We start from the raw sequence: 20,790 nt of genomic DNA on the forward strand, positions 1-20,790 counted from the left end.
TTAATCCTTCACAAGTACAGCATGAAATCTTATCTTCAAATAAGTGTATTCATCAACATTATCAAAATGTTCACTTATCTTGTACTACGCTGTAATAAACTTCATTTCGTTTATCGGAAAATCAAGTTGGCTTCTATCTGAGTTCGCAACATCATAACTCTTCCTTGGCTTTTTCTCGAACTCATACAAGTGATTCCCCAACACTTTGGATTCAGTAGTTTCATATGAATATAACTTCGCAGGATCACCTTTGTTCATTGTTGGTGGGTCACTTGCTGCTTGCCTCATGATACTTTGCAATTGTCTCAATCTTTCCATTCAGCTTTTGCCTCTGCTTTCTTTTCTTCTTTTGATTTTTCATATACAATCCCTTTTCCTTTTCCAATATTCTCAGTTGGAGGTTTCGCACTTGAACTACCTCCATCTTTTGAACCAATTGTGATTCCTTTGGAAATTGGTTTTGTTGTTGTTACTGTTGAAGAAATTGGGTTTGTGAGCACTGGCAAAGATGTTTTGATTTGAGTTGAATGAATCTTCCCAACCGTTTTCGCATCCTCTCCTTTACTTCCTTTTATTTATCCCCCTTTCACCCCTGTGAAAGCAGGTGGGGCATTCTTTGGCAAAAGCGAAGTAAAATTGGTTATCGGGGCCAATGCCTTCTGAATAGCTTGATCTAAAGTATTAACTTTGAGAGTTAAGAATTCAGGAGTAAGAATCGACTGTTGAGAAGGCTGCGAAACACAACTTTTCAATTCAGTGACCAACTGAATTAATTTGGAGAACTACTCCTTATTGTCTTGATGCTTGGCTTCAATAAGTTGAGCAGACGGTTGATAATCAGTAGCAAGCTTGGTTAGTTCTTCAGCAAGAACATCAACTCGTTTTTGTACATCAAGATTTTGCGAATTAATATCTTGAAGCTCCTTTGCAATTTCTTTCTTCAACTCTTCAATTTTGAAGTTTACATCTTCCCTGACCTTCTTGACATCCTGTACAAAAAGAAGATGACGTTCTTTTGTAACATTCTTCAGTTCACGAACAACATCATCAAAAGATTTCCCTTGAGCTTGAATGCGAAGCTCATTGTTCTTGTCTGAATTATCAACTTTCTCAGTTATTCATTTCTCCACAGCTTTAAGCATGGACTCAACCTTTAAACCCGATATTGACGATTTAGTGCCCGAATCAGCTTGTGATTGAATGATTACATTTAACTTTTGATTCAGGATTTTGAATTGCTTTCCTGAAATAAGCATATGATCAGGTATCTCCTCCTCCTCTAAATCGAAATGTAAAGCCTCAAACATTCCTCCAAAACTGCCTCCTTCTGTTTCATCATCAGACATAGGTTGCGAAGGTTGTGGAGTTTCGGGTGATTGGGATGGAAATAAGGTGGTAAATGGATGTTGTAAAGGATGATCAAAAATTGAGGAAGTAGTGATATTAGTGTTTGGATGAGGAAATGGTGGTAATGAAGTAGATACATTCACAGAGGAGATGGGCAATGAAGTAGGTACCTCCTCAGAAACTGATTTGGTAGTGACTACTTTAAGTGGAATAGATGTGGTGGTGGAAATTTGCGAAATGATAAGAAGAGAAACAGTTACCACTGTGGAGATGGAAACAGGTGGAGTCTCTAGAACAACTTCTTCATCTGATGATTCGTTGTGAATAATCATCTTCCGTTTCTTGTAACGCTTTTGTGTTATATGTTTCGCAACCTCTTGAGCTCTTTTTCGCTTTGAACCAGGAGAAACAGGAGCTGGAACATCTCTAAACACAGCCCCCTTACTACTTACTTCCGTTTTGCGAATAGTAGGAGAAGTATTTGTTATCTTCGATGATTTGCGAAGCTTCTTTAATACCCCGGATTTTGTCGGTATTATCTCCTTAGTTTTAGGAGAAAGCTCATCTTTCGCAACTCCTTCACGTTTGTCTTCCTTTTTAGTTTTCTTCTTCTTCTTGGAGGACTCTCCACTAACATCAAAAAGTATTCCAGTTCGCACATTTGGATCAAAAGTCTTCATGTAGCAAACTAAAACTTTGTGTGTAGAAGACACCTTGCGAAGCATTGCATCAGGAATTCTGGCAACACTTGTAAAAATATTTTCATCATCTTCAACAGTTTTTGGAAACTGATATAATGAGAATTCTGCAACATCTGCTCCTTCAGGAACTAGAATTCCCTCCTTCACATAAACTTTTTCAAGAATTAAGCTCCAGTACCGTGCACAAGAAATTCCCTTATCCGCATTAGTGTTTTCCAGGCTTTTGATGAATTCTTTCCACGGTTGAGTTCCATAATCAACACTAAGATTATAGTAGAGACCCATAACCATTGCATAAACTTCCATCCTTCCCCTGTCTAGACCAACAGTTCTTCCTATTAAACACCGTACAAATATTGCAAATAAAAAGTTCCACATGCAAGGTAATCCTGATTTCCTGAAATCACTTATCTTTTCAAGAGTGGGTTGATGTCCCATCTCATTGATCATGAAGATAATTTGGGAATTGATAGGTTTAAAGAACGGTGGGTTATGGGGTATGTTCAGAAAGTCAATGAACATGTTCTTGGTCAGACGAACCCTTTTGTTGTTCATGAGATTGAAAGTAATGATATCAGTTGAATAGTTGTATGATGTAGTTGATGCCGCCATTGACAACCATGTCATCGGAACAGGAAAAGAACTGAACATTCCGGTTGATAACGGTGACCTTTTCAATGCAAAAATCAACATCTTCAGTTCTTCTGGGTAAGATGAGACATTAGGATCAACAAGGTAGTTGGTGCTTTGAATCTTCATTAGAGACTGTGAAATAACTTCTTCGGTGTTGGATTGAGTAACAGCCTTTGTTAGGGTTTGAAGAAGATGAAGATTCAGAGAATTTGGGAATTTTTGAGTTTGATCGTGTAACTGTTTAAGATACTCTTGAACCCCCTTTTATATGTAACCCTGAATGATTTGAATTTGAAGCGGGATGCATTTAATGATATCCGATGTGGCACCTTGAAAATCGGACCATTACTGCGTAAAGGTAGCCATGCATCAAAAAACAGCTGTCACTTCTCCTAGAAAACCAGGCAGAATACCAGACATCATGGATACACAGCCTGTCATTATCCCCCTTTATTGAATTGTAACCGTTAGAACCCTTCGCATGGAGGCTAGGCTCTTTCGCTTTTGGGATGAAAAGCGAAGTCATATGCCAGACTTGCGAAATCTTCAGCCTAAGTTGGTATTACTTAGAACCTCAAGGATTTCGTGAGTGCATGTGAGTCAAAGAAATAAGATGAGAAGTAAGTTAAATTTTTTTTGGAATTATGTGATGTCAAAAATGCAATTTGACACAAAGGCAGGTAAACCCCAGGCAAAGGTTGCTTCGTTAATCATCAAGAGAGATGATCAACAGCTTGTGTATGTTCCCGTGAATTACAATCGAATACTTTTTGATAAGTATCAAAGGGCTTCTTTTAAAAGTGATTCTTGGGTTGGTTTAAAATTTCGTTGCTTGTCATCCTAAACATAAGGTGATAAATTGTAACAGAAATTACTTGTATGACCAGTGTAGTTAGTGACAAGTCATCTTTGAAAATATTTATCATGACTAGGACATTCAAATAAAACTCACACGAAAATCATATTCATGAAAAACAAGTTTATGTACAGGATCTTGTTGGATAACAACCATCGTGGGTTGCGAATGTTTGATCAAGACCACTCATGCGAATTGAATATGATTTGGAGTTTCGAATTTTTGGTACTGAAACAAAAGTTTCATCAATATCTGGAACAATGTTCCCCGTCAATTCCTTAATGTTGTAAGATGTTTGGGTTTCACCTTCATCACGGAGTCATGATGTCAGATCATAAACACAAAATTTTTGTATATCTAAGTCTCGATGGGTTTGATTAGAGACCTCTCGAATATACGTCTTTGTGTGTGATTTGTGTGAAGACTTATGTGATGAAAAAGATTGGTTATAAGATCTAAAGTACCTCTGTTATTTGTGGACCAAACAGAAAACTCTTTACTCATATGAGAAGAGTAAGGTAGCTCTTTTGACTAATGTGAATATAAGCCTAATTGGGAAGAAATTTTCATGAGATAATTTCATTAAGGCTTTTTTTTTTCTCACACATTGAGTCATATGAGGCTTGTGTCAACATGTTGTAGCATGCTTCTAGGGACATCCTAACTAGTACAAAGTTGAAAGAAATAATACCTTCCCATAGAAACATATAAGCATGACCTCTTCTCATTATGGCCTTGACTAAAACTAAATACACAACAAACTCAAAGAACAAAGTTAAAAATAATTTTGTGGTTTTTGAATTTTTCGAAAAAAAACATAACAAAATAAAATCTTTTTGAATTTTTGGATTTTCGAAAATAAAAACAAAACAAAAGAAAATATTTTTGGTTTTTCAAGTTTTTCGCAAAAAAATAAATAAATTGAACCTTAGTTACCAGATGTGCGTTTGCGAAGCCATGCGAAGCCTCTTAATGAACAGTAACTTCTGAATATTTCTGACTCAGAGCTGCTGAATGGACCTTTCATTCTTGAGTTATTGATTTTATAACTGAATTCACATCAATCATCCCCAAACCTACTAAAATTCTTACAAATGATTTTTCATCAAGAGGTTTAGTAAAAGTATCAGCAAGTTGTTCAGTGGTTTTAACAAAATGTATTTCAATGTTCCTATCTTCGACATGATCTTTGATAAAATGATATCGAAGAGCTATGTGTTTTGTCTTTGAGTGTTGTACTGGATTATGACAAATGTGAATTGCACTTTGAGAATCACAATACAAGGGAATCTTTTTCATATTTATAGCATAATCACGAAGTTGACTCTAAATCCAAATGATTTGCGAAGTGCAAGCAGCAGCTGAAATATATTCAGCCTCAGCAGTAGATATAGCAACACAAGTTTGCTTCTTTGAATACCAACTCACCAATTTCCCATCTAATAGTTGACACCCACCACTTGTACTTTTTCTATCCAAATTACATCCTCCTAGATCAGAATCTGAAAAAGCTTGAATGAAAAATCCTGAGTTTGAAGGATACCAAAGTCCTAACGAAATTGTCCCCTTAAGATAGCGAAAAATATTTTTTACTGTAGTTAAATGAGGTTCTCTGGGATTAGCTTGATACCTAGCACAATTACATACCGAAAACAAAATGTCAGGTCTACTTGCAGTTATGTACAATAAAGACCCTATCATGCTTCGATAAAGAGTTAAATCAACTGCAGGAGTATCTAATGAAGGATTTAGTCCTATTCCCACCGCCATAGGTACTCTCAGCTTTGTGCTATTGGTCATTCCAATCTTTTCAAGCAAATTCTTTGTGTATTTTTCTTGATTGATTAAAATTCCATCCCTGTTCTATCTTATATTTAAACCAAGAAAATTATTAATCTTTCCCATCATACTCATCTCAAATTGACTCTTCATTAGATTTTCAAATTCAATTGATAATGTTGGGTCAGTTGAGCCAAAAATTATATCATCAACATAAATTTGAACAAGCATGAGATGATTCCCAACTTTCTTGCGAAACAATGTGGGGACAACTGATCCTTGTTTAAATTTAGATTGTTTCAAAAAATTTGTAAGTGTTGCATACCTGGCTCTTGGTGCTTGTTTTAACCCATAAACTGCTTTGTCTAGGATGTAGACATGATCAGGATGTTCCTCATTTAAAATCCTGGTGGTTGTTCAACATAAACTGTTTCTTCTAGCTCTCCATTCAAGAATGCACACTTAACATCCATTTGAAAAACGTCAAAATCTTTGTGAGCTGCATAAGCTAAAAACATGTGAACTGCTTCGAGTCTTGCAACAGGAGCAAATGTTTCTTCATAGTCTATTCCTTCTTGTTGCGAATAGCCTTTAACAACTAGCCTAGCTTTATTACGAATAATATTGCCATCTTTGTCGATTTTATTTTTAAAAATCCATTTTAATCCGACAATTGAAACATCAGAAGGTTTAGGAATTAATCTCCAAACCTTATTTCGTTCAAATTCAGCCAGTTCAGATTGCATAGCAACAACCCAATCTGAGTGTTCTATAGCATTCTTTACTGTCTTTGGCTCTATTTTGGAAATAAAAACATTGAACATACACAAATCTTGGTTCGCATTCAGTACCTCATTTTTTGCACGAATTTGAGCTCTTGTCAACACACCATCTTGTGGATTCCCAATTACTTGTTCTTTGGGATGATTTCTTGTCCATTTCTCAAGAGGTGGAAAATCAGGATTAAATTCCAATGGTGCATCTTCGTACACATCTTCATTCTCAGATCCTGCAACAGAAAAATTATCATTTAATTCATGAAATTCATCATTTTCATCAAGATTAATTGTCTCTATTGTATCATGCTGCTCCTCAACAAAATGTTCATCTTGATGCTCCCCCTCAAAATGATGTTCTTGTTGAAATTGCAAATACTCCCCCTCAACTTGATGATTCATATTTTCATTCTCCCCCTCGAAAGTTTTCTCTCTCTGTACATTGGTGATCGTATGCTCCCCCTCCATACGAACTTCAGGCATACTTTCGCAAGATATTGACTCTGTAGTTACTATTGAATCATCAGTATGTTTTGAGGATTCTGATGTTTGATTATCAGGAGCCTGAACTTCCGCATCAATTGCCTTGTCAGGAATTCCGAAAATTAAATCATAATCAAAATCATTTATTTCAGAATTATCAATTTGAGTGTCTGAATCAACAGGAATTGATTTATTTTCAAATTTACTATCCGTTTGTTTGAGATAGTAATCATCAAAGGTCAAATTGAACGTTTCTTCAACTTTTCTTATTCTCTTGTTTAACACTCTGTAAGCAACTGAATTTTGCGAATATCCTAAGAATATGCCTTCATCAGCTTTAGCTTGAAACTTTGTCAAATTATCTTTTAGATTCATTATAAAACACCTGCAACCAAAAACATGGAAAAATTTTACATTAGATTTTCGATTGTTGAGTATTTCATATGGTGTGACATTGAATCTTCGATGAATGAATGATCTATTCTGAGTAAAACATGCAGTTGAGACTGCTTCAGCCCAAAGATATTGAGGTAAGTTCGCATATGTTAACATGGTTCTGGCTGCTTCACATAGAGACCGATTACTTCTTTCAACAACACCATTTTGTTGTGGAGTATATGGTGACGAGAAATTATGCAAAATGCCTTTGCCTATGAGAAAGCAATCCAGTGTTTGATTTTTAAACTCAGAACCATTGTCACTTTTAATTCTGCGAACACTTTTTAAGACTAATCTCAATCTTTTTGATAAAATCAATCATCATCTGAGCAGCTTCAGATTTTAACCTGAGAAAAAAATACCCATGTGAATCGAGAAAAATCATCAACAATAACTAAAATGTACCGCTTTTTATTGATTGTAGCAACAGTTGATGGACCACATAAATCAATGTGAAGAAGTTCCAATGGTTCCACGATTTTTGAATCTATCATAATTGGATGACCATTGCGATGTTGTTTTCCGTGTTCGCAAGCTGCACACAAAGTATCATTGTCAAATTTTATTATAGGTAAACCACGAACTAAATCTTTAGTGACAAGTTTTTTAATGTTGCAAAAGTTCAAATGCGACAATCTTCTATGCCAGAGCCAGCTAACATCATTAGAGGCCTTTGATAGTAAACACACTGCAGGTTTGCCCACGATTGGTTTGATGTCTAATGTAAACATGTCACCATATCTTTTGGATTTGAGAAGTACTTCATTTGTCTTTGCATTTGAAATGATACTTCCTTCTATATTAAACACAACCTGATTTCCGGTACCCACAATAAGTTGTGAAACACTAATCAAGTTATGTTGAAGACCTTCAACATAAGCAACCCTGTTAACTGTGAATTGTCCATTTGTTACTTTTCCATAGCCTTTCACTTGACACTTGTGATTAATTCCAAATTTGACTACTCCAACATTTTCCAAACTTCTATAATCACGTAAGTTTTCCTTTCTTCCAGTCATGTGACGAGAGCAACCACTGTCAATATACCATTTCGCATCATAATGCTCGTCACATATCACCTGCATTCATTGAAAAAATTTAGGAACCCAAGACTTATTGGGTCCTATATTAGTAGTTTTGAACAAATTCTTTGAATTTAAAAACCATGTTTTCACTTTGTCTGAGACAGTATCCATTAAATCAACATCATCAAATCTAGATATTGAAATATAGTTGTTCAATAGTTTTGGATTTCCTTTGATGTTTATCGCTTCCTTCACAACATTCACAACTTTCATAACAGGTTTCCATTTTTGTACTGGAACTTGCGAATCATGAGATGATGAACTACCAGTAGTAGACTTATTCACAAACTTGTCAAACGCCGTCTTTATTTGATTCTCTGAATACTTCCCATTTTGATATTGTATTCCCTTCCCTTCAAGCTGTAATGCCCGCAAATCCGGGCTAGTCAAATTAGAGGCAATAGGGGTCAAAAACGACTTTTCGACAAAAGATTATTTAGAATAAATAATCTTAACCAAGTTGTAGTATATTTCATGAGGTTTCCGTACATATAAAGAACGCCGAAATCCGAGTTATAACGAAGAAGATATGACCCGTCGAAGTTTCGCGACAGAACCGGCACGATACCGGAAAGCGTAAATAGTGAATTTACGATAGAGCGAGATTTAGCCTTAGCGATCTAAACGGAAGTCGTAGAATATGTTAAACTAAGAACATCGATAAAAAGAACGCCCAAATATGACTTCGTATGAAGAAGTTATGATTTTTCGAAGTTTCGGACTAGCAGTGTACAACCCGAAATTCGAATATTTGATCGAGCGGTTTTTAGCCGACACGACCTAAACGAGAATCGAATATCTCGTTGAGAGTAGCGTAAGGAGAAAAAGATGGGCGAAAACGGATGTCGGATGAAGAACTTATGAGGATTTAAACGGACCAATCCTGTCCCGGCCAGTTAATAATATAAAATTTAAAATCGAGCCAAAATTAGCCGACAAAGTCTAAACAAAAGTTGTAGAGTACGTTCCCACCTTTGCGTGGATATAAAGAACGTCGAAAACGGAGCTCGTACGCGAAAGTTACGAATTTTTAAAGTTTATAATCGAATTTGCGAAGGCTGATGAGGATTGATGACGTGGCACGTTGTGGGCCGTCGGATGATGATTCAGATCTCGCTTCGGATCATGCCACGAAGCCTCGCCCAACGCCCCGCGTCCGAAGTCTGTACGCCCCGCGTACCCTCGCCCTGATCTACTCCGAGTGTTAGACAGCTGGACCCTCGCTGGCACTCTTATCCGATGACTACGCCCCGCGTAGGTCCGAGGTACGCCCAGCGTACCGAGGCCTCGCAGGGCTATAAAAGGGGGCCGATTATCCTTCATTTTTCACACCTTTCTTCACTCTCTCTCTCTAACTTCTTTCTCTCTCTAAGTGTTCTAAACACCCCCAAACCCTAGGGAACCTCCCTAGCACCCTAGGGAAGCCCCGAGGCTCCCGAAGTCCCGAGAAAAAGGAGTTTTTCGGTTTCGAAACGCGGCTCCAATTAGGTCCCGGTTTTCGATAAAATTCGTTGTAAGTGTGCTACGCTTACGCAATTTTTAATATAGCTTTCATATAATTATAGGAATGTTATTAGGTCCTTAAAATAATTATTTGGGCTATTATTATGAGTTATATTGAGCGTTATTAACGCTTAATAATACTCGGACTAATGAATTTGTCGCGGTTATCGTTAGACTAAACCCTAGTGGTATCGATACTAGGTTTTATCGAAGGAATATCGTTTTGAGAGTATCGAAGCGCTGTCCGAGTGCTGAGTCACCACCTAATCAAGTGAGTGCATGGTCCCTTTCATCTTACACATAGATATGAAGTATTTTAATATAAATTACGTGCTATGTGTGCATATTGTTTGAATACTTGTTGTCTATGTTGGATGAATGATTTATGCATGTTTTAAATGATTTAAACTGTATATTTATTTTATATCTACAAATATGTTGGGATAAAACATGGGTGGATGAAATAGTTGGTGAGTGATGAAATAAAATAATGAGAGATAGGTGATGACAGGAAGGTGATGATAGATAGGTGATTATGAATCGGTGATGTAGGATACTACAACCTTGTCCGACAATTTGGCGATGTAGTCATCTACCAGAGTATGGATGGCGATCACGGACTATTATAGACAACCCCGTGGAAACACCAGCAGGCTAGTAACCTGTAGGTGATGAATTACGAGTTCAGGCGATGTTGTAACTACTTATTCATGCGATGATAGTCTAACCCTTATTATGAATTACGAGTCCAGGCGATGTTGTGGATACGTATTCATGCGATGATAGACTAACCCTTATCATGATTTACAAGTCCAGGCGATGTTGTGGCTGCGTAATCATGCGATGATACCCTAACTCTTGCTAGACACATATTGAGGGAGTAATCCCCGGATTCGTATTGTCTATGCAATGTAGGCGATGATCCTTAGGTAAAGTTCGTAGGAACAATCATATAAGGAAATACGATGTAAGGAGATGAGAAGTAAATATGATATAGGAGATGACCCTTGAGATAATATCTTTAGGGAAGACTAAAAGAAGATAATGGGGATGGGTAATTGGGTTGATTGTTTGATTGTTTAAACATAATAACTATATTATTGTGGGTTGAAAACCCTATGTACTCACCAGGTTTCCCAACCTGACCCACTCAGTTTATTTACATCACAGGTGACGATATGAAGTGACATTACACTGAGAGAGTTAATGAGATGTAGATCACTAGTGTAAATAATTGTAAGTTCTGTTTATGCTTATGTTTTTGTATTAACGATGACATCCCAAACGTTTTAAAATGAAATAAATACGTTTCTTCTAAAATGTTTTAATAACGTATTTACCATGTTTTTCTTGGAACTCCGCAACATTTTTATAAAATGAAGTACTCTAATTTTTATAAAGCATAAACAAAATCGATCTTTTCTGGCCGTGAAAATGGGGATGTCACAGTTGGTATCAGAGCATTAGTTTAAGCGAACTAGGAATATGGATTTATTTCTAGACTTAAACTTAGAATGCTAAGCGATGATTGTGAGGTGTGAGCACTAGCTTATTTTAGGAATTGTGCCTAAAATGCTTTTATGTGATAAATGCTTGTGCCTGATATGTTGTTAGTTGTTCGGATCTATGGTCTGTTGCCGACCGGATCTGGAAACCTTATGTGTTTAGGATTCTAAACATACGACTACGATATTAGAACTAGCATATAAACGTTTCGGGGTGATAAGGATGATTTAAAACGTCAATCCTAAATTAAGATCTAGATTCACCTTATTCGGTGTATAGATCAAGATGGCAAGAACCCGTAGCGGAAACGTAAATGCAAATGGGAACAGAAACCAACCCCCAGTGATTGAGCAAATACCGGTAATGGAAGCCGCTATTGAGCCAGTCTCAATGGCCGGAGTGCAAGCGATGATCCAAGCGATGTTGGATCGTCAAATGGAGGAAACCAGGTGTTTGCTCCAGCAAAATCGAGAGGAAGCGACCATTCAGATTGAACAGCCCGAGTTGAACGAAGGGCAGACTGAGGAGGGAAACTACAGTGGGACTGTTGGTCAAGCCAACCCACCAATAGTTAGGCAAAACCACCAGGATGGAGGAAATGATGGACGTGGATGCAAATACAAGGATTTCATGGCGTCCAAACCACCGAGTCTATCTGGAAGCCCGACGCCGGTGGAAGTCATAAACTGGATCTCCGAGATGGAGACGATGTTTGAGAGTTGTGAGTGTAGCAACAGGCAAAAGACCACTCTCGCGGTTCCTCTGTTGAAATCTGGAGTACTAAGCTGGTGGAAGCTACTAGCTGATTCAATGCCCAAAGGAGAAGCGAGCAAGATGTCATGGGAGGATTTTCTGGTGCAGCTAAAAATGCAGTACTGCTCTGAACAGGATCTTCTGGAAATCAACAACGAGTTTCAGAATCTAAAAAAGGGAAAGATGAGTGTCATCGAGTATGCTGCAAGTTTTACGGAGAAAATGAAGCTTGTTCCTTATCTAGTTCCAACTGAACTCTCCAAGGTCAATAAGTTTGCCCACGGATTACCAGCAGACTTTGGTCTAATGGTCAAACAAGCAACCACTTTGAAAGCCACCATCTGGGCAGCCAAGAATGTTGAGACCCAAATAAGAGAAAAGGGTCTGGAGAAAGTTCAAGTTGGTGAGAAGAGGAAGTTGGAAGGATCCTCAAGACCTGATAATAAGGGAAAGTTCTCGAAGTCTAACCTGGACGACCGAAGGAATGAAGCCAAGTGGTGTGAGAAGTGCAAGAAGAAGCACTTCGGAAGATGCGATGGAGAAGTGACGTGCTATAATTGTGGTAGGACCGGTCACTATTCCAGAGATTGTACATTCGACAACAAGAAGTGCTACGAATGTGGAAATGATGGGCATATTTCAAAGAACTGCCCAAAGAAAAATAAAGCAGCAAGACCAGAAACGCCACCAAGGCCAAGGGCATTTCACATGATCCTCGACGAAGCTGAAAACCGTGCGAGGAATCAAGGATGAGGACTTCATATCCGAAGATCAAGTTATGCAGTAGCTGTAGTATTGTATGATGTAGCCTATTAGAGGCATAGCCTAGGGTGAACTTGAACACCTATGTAATCGTTTCAAGAAATAATATAAAACCTTTGTTTTGTTATCTGATGTGTTAAGTTGTTGTGTGATTCACTGCATGGTGACTTGGGAAACTGCGAGACAATACTTGGGACGAGTATGAGTAGGTGTGAATGGTAGTAGAGGCCTATACTACCGGAAGCACATGACTCACAATTGGATCAGGGAAAGTCACAAGGTTACCAAGAAGCTAGTAATTGATTTCGTTTTATTCAAGTGTGTTGTTACTATCGTTTCGGTAATGACTAAGAAGATTGTTGATATTCCGACCCTTGTGGTCATATCGAATCGAGTCCGACTACGATGAGTATGTTGTGTGGTTCAGAGAACCAAGTTTGATGTAGCGTCCGACTTAAACCAAACGGTTGAAATCAAAGCGATCAATAGAAGTATCACACTCTTTGTTAAAGAAGTTGGTAGCTAGAAATGCCTAATGTTAAAGTGTGATTATATCACATTAGAACATGAAGGAAGGCATAGTCTGTTTTAGAATTTAACTCTAAGAGACCTAAGTCTAAGTGTTGCAACATACGATGATAGGTCATTAGAATATGACACATCGATCTATAGTAGTAATAAAAGAACTTATCTCAAGTCTGTATCCAGCAAGGATCGAGATTGTGACTTGAAGGTCATAATTTGGAGTCTAACCTGAAGTAGAGAGCAGGTGCACGATCGAATACTCTTACAGTCAATGAGATTAAGAGATAGACTTGAAGGAATGTAGAAGTTATAATTATTACCTAGGATGAAGAGATGACGCATGGAGTCATTATACGACCCTGTTTCGTTGATGATTCCGGGACGTAATCATCGTAAGGGGGAGATAATTGTAACGCCCGCAAATCCGGGCTAGTCAAATTAGACGCAATAGGGGTCAAAAACGACTTTTCGACAAAAGATTATTTAGAATAAATAATCTTAACCAATTTGTAGTATATGTCACGAGGTTTCCGTACATATAAAGAACGCCGAAATCCGAGTTATAACGAAGAAGTTATGACCCGTCGAAGTTTCGCGACAGAACCGGCACGATACCGGAAAGCATAAATAGTGAATTTACGATAGAGCGAGATTTAGCCTTAGCGATCTAAACGGAAGTCGTAGAATATGTTAAACTAAGAACATCGATAAAAAGAACGCCCAAATATGACTTCGTATGAAGAAGTTATGATTTTTCGAAGTTTCGGACTAGTAGTGTATAGTCCGAAATTCGAATATTTGATCGAGCGGTTTTTAGCTGAGACGACCTAAACGAGAATCGAAGATCTCGTTGAGAGTAGCATAACGAGAAAAAGATGGGCGAAAACGGATGTCGGATGAAGAAGTTATGAGGATTTAAACGGACCAATCCTGTCCCGGCCCGTTAATAATATAAAATTTAAAATCGAGCCAAAATTAGCCGACAAAGTCTAAACAAAAGTTGTAGAGTACGTTCCCACCTTTGCGTGGATATAAAGAACGTCGAAAACGGAGCTCGTACGTGAAAGTTACAAATTTTTAAAGTTTATAATCGAATTTGCGAAGGCTGATGAGGATTGATGACGTGGCACGTTGTGGGCCGTCGGATGATGATTCAGATCTCGCTTCGGATCATGCCACGAAGCCTCGCCCAACGCCACGCGTCCGAAGTCTGTACGCCCCGCGTACCCTCGCCCTGAGCTACTTCGAGTGTTAGACAGCTGGACCCTCGTTGGCACTCTTATCCGATGACTACGCCCCGCGTAGGTCCGAGGTACGCCCAGCGTACCGAGGCCTCGCAGGGCTATAAAAGGGGGCCGATTATCCTTCATTTTTCACACCTTTCTTCACTCTCTCTCTAACTTCTTTCTCTCTCTAAGTGTTCTAAACACCCCCAAACCCTAGGGAACCTCCCTAGCACCCTAGGGAAGCCCCGAGGCTCCCGGAGTCCCGAGAAAAAGGAGTTTTTCGGTTTCGAAACGCCGCTCCAATTAGGTCCCGGTTTTCGATAAAATTCGCTGTAAGTGTGCTACGCTTACGCAATTTTTAATATAGCTTTCATATAATTATAGGAATGTTATTAGGTCCTTAAAATAATTATTTGGGCTATTATTATGAGTTATATTGAGCGTTATTAACGCTTAATAATACTCGGACTAATGAATTTGTCGCGGTTATCGTTAGACTAAACCCTAGTGGTATCGATACTAGGTTTTATTGAAGGAATATCGTTTTGAGAGTATCGAAGCGCTGTCCGAGTGCTGAGTCACCACCTAATCAAGTGAGTGCATGGTCCTTTTCATCTTACACATAGATATGAAGTATTTTAATATAAATTACGTGCTATGTGTGCATATTGTTTGAATACTTGTTGTCTATGCTGGATGAATGATTTATGCATGTTTTAAATGATTTAAACTGTATATTTATTTTATATCTACAAATATGTTGGGATAAAACATGGGTGGATGAAATAGTTGGTGAGTGATGAAATAAAATAATGAGAGATAGGTGATGATAGATAGGTGATTATAAATCGGTGATGTAGGATACTACAACCTTGTCCGACAATTTGGCGACGTAGTCATCTACCAGAGTATAGATGGCGATCACGGACTATTATAGACAACCCCGTGGAAACACCAGCAGGCTAGTAACCTGTAGGTGATGAATTACGAGTTCAGGCGATGTTGTAACTACGTATTCATGTGATAATAGTCTAACCCTTATTATGAATTACGAGTCCAGGCGATGTTGTGGCTACGTATTCATGCGATGATAGACTAACCCTTATCATGATTTACAAGTCCAGGCGATGTTGTGGCTGCGTAATCATGCGATGATACCCTAACTCTTCTTAGACACATATTGAGGGAGTAATCCCCAGATTAGTATTGTCTATGCAATGTAGGCGATGATCCTTAGGTAAAGTTCGTAGGAACAATCATATAAGGAAATACGATGTAAGGAGATGAGAAGTAAATATGATATAGGAGATGACCCTTGAGATAATATCTTTAGGGAAGACTAAAAGAAGATAATGGGGATGGGTAATTGGGTTGATTGTTTGATTGTTTAAACATAATAACTATATTATTGTGGGTTGAAAACCCTATGTACTCACCAGGTTTCCCAACCTAACACACTCAGTTTATTTACATCACAGGTGACGATATGAAGTGACATTACACTGAGAGATTTAAAGAGATGTTGATCACTAGTGTAAATAATTGTAAGTTCTGTTTATGCTTATGTTTTTGTATTAACGATGACATCCTAAACGTTTTAAAATGAAATAAATACGTTTCTTCGAAAATGTTTTAATAACGTATTTACCATGTTTTTCTGGGAACAAACTCCGCAACATTTTTATAAAATGAAGTACTCTGATTTTTATAAAGCATAAACAAAATAGGTCTTTTTTGGCCGTGAAAATGGGGATGTAACACAAGCCAACGATTGATTGTATATACATCAGATTTTCCTTTTGTATACGAGACTTTGGTCGGTTTTGAAATCTAAGGATTTGGAAAATTTGGTTTTTTAGGTGAAATTTTTGGTTTTGTTTGTGTTTTGACATTCAAAGTTGATGAATTATTCGTTAATTTGCCAACATTGTGAAACTTATGATTATTCACAAATTTTTGCGAAGTCTCAAATTTTCTAATGTTGTCATATTTCCGAACAAATTTATCGTTATTTTTCATTGGAACTTTGTCAACAGAATATATTGTTTTTTGAAAGCTTGTATCCTTTTGTTGATTTATTTTCTGAAATTTTGATGGTTTTGTCTTTGAAACTTGTTCTTGTTCAACTTTTGGTTTATCATTAGTCATAACCTACCAAAAGATTGCTTTTCTTGCTTTTCTTTTTGAAACATTATTTTCTATTGAATAATTTCCAACCATCAATTTGAATTCATGAGAATTTAATTTCACTTCCATCTTTGGTTTTTCACTTCTTTCAAAAACGTTTTCTTTGTCACCTTTAACCACCCATTTTTATGATGATTTTTGACCTTGAAAAACATAAGAATTTTGAGTCAAATTGTTTTCTACTGTATTTTGATTTGCAAAGAAAACTTCAGTAGTTGACTTTTGATTATCATTTTCAACCATTTTGTTAAATTCAGTTTTAATTTTCTCAACATTTCCAGTTGTGACAAAAACTTGATTTGGAAAAATGGTGTTATCTGTACATGTAAAATTTGGATAAACCACAGTGTTAGTTTCCAAATAATGTGCACCTTTGTCATTAAGAATTTTGTTGAATTCTTTTGTATCACCAAACACTTGATTAACAACAACTCCTTGAGGTGTTTCATGTGAATCCTTCACATCTTCTTTGTTTTCATCAGTGTCATCAGACTTCCAGCTTTCAACTTCCACATTATCAAAATCACAATGTTGCGAAGTAGAGGGTTTATCACTTTCATCCTTTACTATTGAATCAAGTATAATTTCTTTACCTTTGACCTTAGATGTGATATTAATGATTGACAATTTAGAACAATCGACCTCTTCTTCTTCTTCAATCTCACTGATTTCACTCACATTATCTGAATTGTCATCGACATCAGCATAATTGAGTTGAGAATCAAGAGTTGAAGTTTCAGTTTTCTTTAAGATTTTCACTTGTTCATTCTTTGTCAAACTTTCATTGACAATACCAACCAATTCATCATCATTCAAGAATTCATCAATTTTGACAATTCCATATGCGAATCTATCATCAGGTATTTTGTCAAATTGAGCAATTGTGTTTTCGTAGTCATAAGAAACAACATCAACTTTTTCGCGTTCATATTCAAGAAAAGGTAAAAGTTTCCTATGTTGTTCTTTGCTTATTTCAGAAGAATCATGTAAAGCTATTAATTTCGCATACAAACGTTTAGTAGAGTTACAATAAATGTTTCTTTGTGCTAGTAACAACCTAACTTCTTTATCTAGATTGTTCCTATCACAATTTACATTTTTCAATTGTAATTCAAGTTTATCCACTCTGCTTCGTTTTATTTCTAATTCTCTCCTTGTCTCAACTAGTTGCGAATTTAGTTTTTGAGCTTCAGTACTAGCAGACACAATAACAGAATCCAAATAAGCAACAGTGTCATCAAATGAAGTTATTTCAGCATCATAAGCAAATAAAGGAATATTAAATGATTCAAGAATAGCACGTACCTTGGTGGTCATTGGAGATTTATCAGTAGACTTGGACACAAAGCAACGTCCTGAAACATTCTCTTCTTAATTTTCTTCAAAACTTGCGAACATTGCCCCATGAGTTGGATGCCTCATTTCTTCATCATCAGATCCTGATGACCAAATCTGATATGTTCCACTTTCTTCTTCATCAGATTCTCCTTTCGCAACTAATGACAATCCTTTCGCCTTTGCACGCACCTCTTCAAGCTTTTCTGAGTAGTAAGCTTCATCTTTGATTTTGCTTTTCTTCTCCACTTTCTTTCTCAGCATGCAATCAGCTACGAAGTGATTTGCACCATTACAGTAATGACAATAAATTCCTGAATCACCTTTTAATTTCTTCTCTTCCTTCGCATCTTTCTTCTTTTCTTCAACCTTTTCCACTTTCTTCTTTTCCTCACCTCCAACTTTCATAAAACCACTCTTCGCATCATTTGTCTTTCCTTTTGGATTGAACGGCTTTTTGAAGAATTTCTTAACTCCGTTGTTTAAATAGAATGCAACTGCTTCATCATCAGAGTTCATTAAGAAACCTTCATTGTCAGATCCTTCTGCTTCACCAGCATCAATTTCTGAAACCTTTGAAACCAAAGCCAAAGGACCTCCTAGACTTTGTTTCGATTCTTCATACATTTCTGTAACCTCGCTTTCATGAGTTTTCAACTGATTGTAGAGATCATTCAATGTGGAAGAATCAAAACTTTATTGATTCTTTATCATCATACTCACACTGCGTCATTTCTTGCGAAGTCCCATTATGAATGTAAGATTGTATTCCATGAGAGATCTTGTGATTCCATACCTGCTGCGCCGATAGAGAAGCTCATTCAGACGATCATAGTAGTTTTCAAGAGTTTCAGCATCCTTTTGTCTGAATTCCTTAAGTTCAACAAGACATTGCTTAACAGAATTGATCTTTGTCTTTTCGCTACCTTGATACTTCTCTTTCAGTGTGATCCAAATTTCCTTGGCTGTTTTACAACTACGAATGTAATTGTAAACCATAGGAGGTAGAGCACCTCTTAGTTCCCTCATACATCTCTTTTCATTCTTCTTTAAGCGGATTTGTTGTTCAGCAACATCATTTGAAGTAGCAGATTGTCCAATTGGTTGAACATTTCCAGGAGCTTGAACTGTTCCATTGATACAATTCCAAAGCTCTTCATCAATTCCATTTAAGTAATCCTCCATTCTATCAGCCCACTGATCATAGTATTCAGGAATTAACATTGGAATTTTGGTTGAGGAACCAAGCAAGTGAGAGAAAGAAGTCATAGTATTCATGTTGAAGTTCGCCATTGATGAACACGAGAAATTTTTAGAATGCTTGAAAAACTTGATGAACTTGTGAATTGATCAAATGAAATGATCACTAATTGCTAATCGATCACTCGACTAAACAATTCAAATGCAGAATCGATTCAAATCTGAAGATCAAGTGAGATTTTCATAAACAAAATGCACGGAAAATTTTGAGTAAAGTTACTACTCAAAAACAAATGATTCTAATACGAAAATCAGATCAATGCAGTTTGAATCCTGCTTAGATACCAATTGATGAGAATTGTTATCAAGATTTAGAAAGCAATCATGATTGTTTGAATGAAAAGTATGAACACAAGAAGTAAATATTAATCAGATCTTATATTGATAAAGAACTGATTACAAAACTAAGCATAGAAAACTTGCGAATGATGAATCACTTGTTCATCTGTCTTTCTACTTCTATCCTCAGTCCTTATTTATAGGAAACCTGAGTGTACAAAAAATATACTAAGTCCTGAACTCTATGCTTCGCACAAAAGAAGACTTAGTAAAATAACTAAAAATGTGAAACTAAAGAAACAAACACTTCGACTTTTTACAACTTTTAGATTCTATATATGTGGGTAAAAGCGATATATCTGGGCCCCTTGATGATTTAGTGATAACACCCCTAAGTGCTTGGCCAAGCCTGGACTGATTTGATTTGTTCAATTAGTCGGTCGTCATAAATCGGAAATTGGTAAACAACAGATGGACAGAGAGAATGATTATAATCCATGTCTCAGTCCATATGATATGTAGAATGGAGTAATATATGATCCCTTATCTAACAGACATGTCATTGACTAGGTTAGAGTTCGATAGCAGCTTTTAAGAGCTACGATTGCTAGGCGGGTTGTGGAGTCGTACTTGCAATAATAGTTATTAGACTTATCCAAGTGGGAGACTTTTGGATTAGGTGTCTAAGCCCATAATTATAATTGATATGTACTTGACCCGAGAGTAGCATGATCCATTTGGGTTGCATGGCACCGTAACAATTTGTAAGGACAGACTTTTGAGTAGAGGATATTCATGATTTATTAGTATATTATATGTTCTAATATATTAGTATGAAATCTTATTATTTAATTAGTATTGATCAAGAATTAATTTGGAATTAATTTTGTGATCAAAAGAGACTAATTAAATATAAGGGGTTGATTTGGTAAAATCATTCATTCTTATGGTGTGGGCCAATGATCCATGATTTCTTAGGTTGTGCTAAACCCATGGAGTATCCATGGAGGTTTAAACCCATGGAGCCTAAGGAATATGGAAGGTCATGCACATTAGGGTTTACATGGTGTAACCCTAGTTTTGCCACACTATATAAGAAACCCATTAGCTCCTAAAATTGGCACTGTAGTGTTCTTGGAATAGCTATAGCCGATTTTAGAGTGTATGTATTCTCTCTTAAGTCCTCCATTTTTGGCGGTGTTGTGTGATTCCATTTGAGGTGCAACACATGGGGTACTAAGTTCTTAAATGCCAAACTCAATAAGTTCTACAAGCTACAACAAAGAGGTAATTCTATAACTCTATTTTATGTTGATTATGTCATTTCCATGCTAGTTGTAGGCTTAATTCTTTGGA

Source organism: Lactuca sativa, chromosome 4, assembly GCF_002870075.4.
Source record: "Lactuca sativa cultivar Salinas chromosome 4, Lsat_Salinas_v11, whole genome shotgun sequence".
Taxonomy (NCBI): domain Eukaryota; kingdom Viridiplantae; phylum Streptophyta; class Magnoliopsida; order Asterales; family Asteraceae; genus Lactuca; species Lactuca sativa.